The sequence below is a fragment of the Panthera uncia genome, assembly GCF_023721935.1.
Source record: "Panthera uncia isolate 11264 chromosome A3 unlocalized genomic scaffold, Puncia_PCG_1.0 HiC_scaffold_11, whole genome shotgun sequence".
NCBI classification, from domain to species: Eukaryota; Metazoa; Chordata; class Mammalia; order Carnivora; family Felidae; genus Panthera; species Panthera uncia.
Genome location: NW_026057578.1, coordinates 77,232,460 through 77,236,650, shown reverse-complemented (window position 1 = coordinate 77,236,650; position 4,191 = coordinate 77,232,460). Strand labels below are relative to the sequence as shown.

The window sequence follows — 4,191 nt, the reverse complement described above, 5'->3', positions numbered from 1 at the left end:
ATAAAATAAATAAATAAATAAATAAATAAACAAAACATTTCTATCATAGTTCCTTCATGCCCTTTTGTAGTTAATCTCCCTTCCCCTATCCTTAGCCCCAGGCAACCATTGATCTGTTGTCATGATGGTCTTGCCTATTCTAGAATTTCATGTAAATGAAATGATACAGTAAATGCTCTACTTTACTATTTTTTTTAAATTTCTTTTTAAGTAATCTCTACACTCAATGTGGGACTCAAACTTACAACCCCAGCCAAGTGGCTGGCTCAGTTGGTGAAGCATGTGACTCTTGATCTTGGGGTTGTAGAATCAAGCCCCATGTTGGGTGTAGAGATTACTTAAAAATGAAATCTTAAAAAAATAAAATGGGGCACCTGGTGGCTCAGTCGGTTAAGCATCCGACTTCGGCTTGGGTCGTGATCTCATGGGTCATGAGTTCAAGCCCCATATTGAGCTGTCTGCTGTCGGCACAGAGCCTGCTTCGGATCCTCTGTCCCCCTCTCTTTCTGCCCCTCCCCTGCACTCTCTCTCTCTCTCAGAAATAAATAAATGTTTATTAATTAAACATTAAATGTTTATTAAATAATTAAACATTAAATGTTTATTAATTAAACGCAGGGCTCAAACCCACAAACTGTGAGATCATGGCCCGAGCCGAAGTCAGATGCCCAACCGACTGAGCCACCCAGGTGCCCCAAAAACAAATAAATGTTTTTAAAAAATAAATAAAATTAAATAAAATTGTGGTAAAATATACAGAACAAAAAAAAAATAGGGACTGCATCATAAAGTGTGTCATCCTTATTACAGGGGTCATGCTAATCTTCTCTGTATAGTTACAATTTTAATATAGGCACTGCCAAAGCAAACACAATATGTAAAGACCTCTTGTGTATCTGAGGCTTTTTTTTTTCTTTTTGCATGACATGTTTTTATTATTTACATCTATTATTGCATATTCGAGATATTTTAAATTGATTTTTAAAGCAAATTATGTTTCTAGACTGGATACATTTTTTAATTTTTTTTTTAATGTTTATTTTATTTTTGACACAGGGGGAGAGCATGAACGGGGTAGGGTCAGACAGAGAGGGAGACACAGAATCTGAAACAGGCTCCAGGCTCTGAGCAGTCAGCACAGAGCCCGACGCGGGGCTCGAACTCACGGAACACGAGATCATGGATCATGACCTGAGCCGAAGTTGGATGCCCAACCGACTGAGCCACCTAGGCGCCCCTGGATACATTTTTTTTTAAATATCTCCATTCATACATTAGAAAGTTAAATAGGGGCACCTGGATGGCTCAGTCAGGTAAGCGTCCAGCTTTGGCCCAGGTCATTATCTAATGGTTTGTGAATTTGAGCCCCCCCATCAGACTCTCTGCTGTCAGCTCAGAGCCCACTCCCCCACATGCATGTGCATACTTTCTCACTTTCAAAAAGAAATAAACATTTTTTAAAAAGTTAAATAAACTTGAGTAATTCCTCGGTGTCTGTTGGTTAAAAAAAAATTTCTGTGTCATTACTTTCAGAATCAATTGATTTCATAAGAATGTAATGGTGATCCATATAAAGATGGTATTGGAGCAGGGCAGCAAGTAATGGCAGCCCAGGACAGCATTGGTAAGGGTGGCAGGGACAACCTGTTGGGGTCAGGAGACCCTATTCCTTGAATAAATAGCTGATTCCAGAGGGGAATAAGGAAAATACAAGTTGAGCTTAGAACATCTTATGCCAGGAAATATGGAAGTCCTCAAAAAAAAACCAAAAACAAAAACAAAAACCAAAACCAAATCCAAAACATGATGGGAACATGTCGAGAAGATATACGATATGGCTTGCAGGGGTTCTCACTGGCCAAATCTGAGATAATTATAACATTATAATAATACTTACACATTGTAACTTACTGAATTAAATAGAATTCATGATATAAGCAAATGAATAAAGTATGGAGAGAAGAGAGAGCTTTTTTTTAATAGTAGAACAGAATTAGAAAAAAACCCGTTTGACAATTATCATGGTAATAATTAATTCAAGAGAGAATCATCAATGGATTCTAATACCAGTAGATAAAAATGAGATGAGGAATTAGATAATGGTACAGTTTCAAGGTATCTCCACATGAAATATCTATTAACTTATAAAGATGCAATGTAACTTCACGACAGAGAAAATTAGAAGACGTTATCTTAAGTAATCAAATTTAATACCATCAACAATGTACAAACTGACACTGTGTGCCCCTCAATGGGATATAAGGATTCACTGAATGAATGAATCCAAATATGAAGGGCATTCTACAAAATGACTATGTCTTATAATCTTCAAAAATGTCAAAGGAATTCCTTCTCTGCAGAGGACAGACACTCTCCTTGTAGGAAGTTGAGGTGGACCAGAGGGAGTGTTGAGGAGGAGTGGCAGGGTCAGTTTCAGTGCCAGCTTCAGGTAAGGACATAGGGTTGGTGGGGCATTGGGCTTTGGTTGCCCACTGAGAATCGCACCCACCTTCTCATGAAAAATAAAATTTATGTATGTATGTATGTATGTATGTATGTATTTATGATTCAAGGATTTGTTAAGCCATACATGCAAAACATACCACTAATTGCATTAGCAAAGATCAATGTAAAAAACACTCCACAATTCTGCAACTGTCAATTTAAAAAATTTTGTTCTAGTGTTTGAAAGGCCCACCCTTGTGTTCTTGCCCGTGGGTAAGTTGTATGGAACTTGGTTGGCAGGAGCGGGGGCTTACAGAACCTCACAGACCCAAAGGAACATGGCTAATGAGGCAGAGCAACAGGAAGCCTGTGTGTGTGTATGGGGGAGGCAGGTGGTGAGGCAAGGAGGAGGGTTAGCATTAGTCAAGGTACAGTATTGGTGATCTGGCAAGACAGTGGTGTTAAGAAAGTTCATAGTTTAGGAATATCTAAAATATTTCAAAAACTGTAAAGCTGCAACATATGATTTTTGCACCTAGTTACTAGAAAACTAAGGAAAGTGTTTATTAGCTTTGAATAATGTAACAAGGAAACAGAAATGCACTTTTACTACTCTACAAAAAAAAAAAGTCTAATGCATTAACAGAAAGATTTTATAATACAAGGAGGCATATCGTTCATTAAGAAGGGGTTCTATAAGAAAGCACTAAGTTAGCAACTATGGGAACAACCAGTTCAAAGATGAGTTAAATACCCGGTTTCAGGAGGGATAGCACATCTAAGAAAAAAAGTTTAAAACACTTAGTGATGATACTGACCTTCCATCATTTACTGCATCTGACAGAAATTAACCTTTAAGATTTTACCTGTGACACTTTTACTCAGTTTAATTATGACGTGCACAGTGCAGTGTAAATTAACCTCCATATTTTGTAAGAATACTGCTTCATCCTCTGATCATGTCCTGTGCCACATACGCCCACCCCGGTGTGCCCACGGCCACAGCAGACCCTTCACTGAAGGGACACGGGAGTCTGAGGGGGTTCCAAATCTCAGCAAAAGCGAATATACTAACTTAAAAAATTTTTTTTTCACTACAAAATAAAAAAGATTGATCCAGAGAGCTGAGTCATTATTCTCATTCCATTAGGAGACACAGTACAGTGTTAGGGGGCCGACATGGGCTGTGTTAGGTGGCAAATTTCGTGAAGGAGGCTGTGTGGCTCTCCTGTCAGAGACTAGCAGGTATCTGCATTTCTGAACTTGAGGCACTGCAGTCTCTTCTTAAAGACAAAGGCCTTAAACGGGTTCGTGCTGGGTGTTCTCAGCACAGCAATGCAACTTAGTTCACAAGATTTTGGCAACTTTTACTCTGAGCAAGAATAGGGGCTTTTGACAAATGAGGCTTTAAGAAAACTTGCCATTTTAGGGCTAAATTTTAATATAATGTTGAAGTTTAAAGCTTTAAACTTTAAACAAAACCTAAAAATTACTGATTGGTTCAAAATGGTTTTAGGGAAAAACTAACCTGTAACAAAAGTTTGGCATTGAGTGGGAAGTCTCCACCATCTTTGAGCAAAGCCTACAAAGGTTCTGAGGGAGACAGGACAGGAGAGGGGCCCAGACATCTATCTATAAGAGCAGGCATTTATCTCTTCCTCTTCTTGACAGGAGGTGGGGCAGAGAACCGCTGGAAAAGCTTCATCAAACACTGTCTTTTTTTTTTTTTTTTAACATTTATTTATT

The 4,191-nt window shown here is 38.4% G+C and overlaps 1 non-coding gene across 1 annotated transcript; it reads right to left on the bottom strand.

Annotated features, from left to right (window-relative positions):
* Positions 1–764: 764 nt before the first annotated feature.
* LOC125937231 (U6 spliceosomal RNA) lies at positions 765–872 on the bottom strand. Its single transcript, XR_007462315.1, has one exon. It is a non-coding gene; the product is annotated as a U6 spliceosomal RNA (small nuclear RNA).
* Positions 873–4,191: the final 3,319 nt, after the last annotated feature.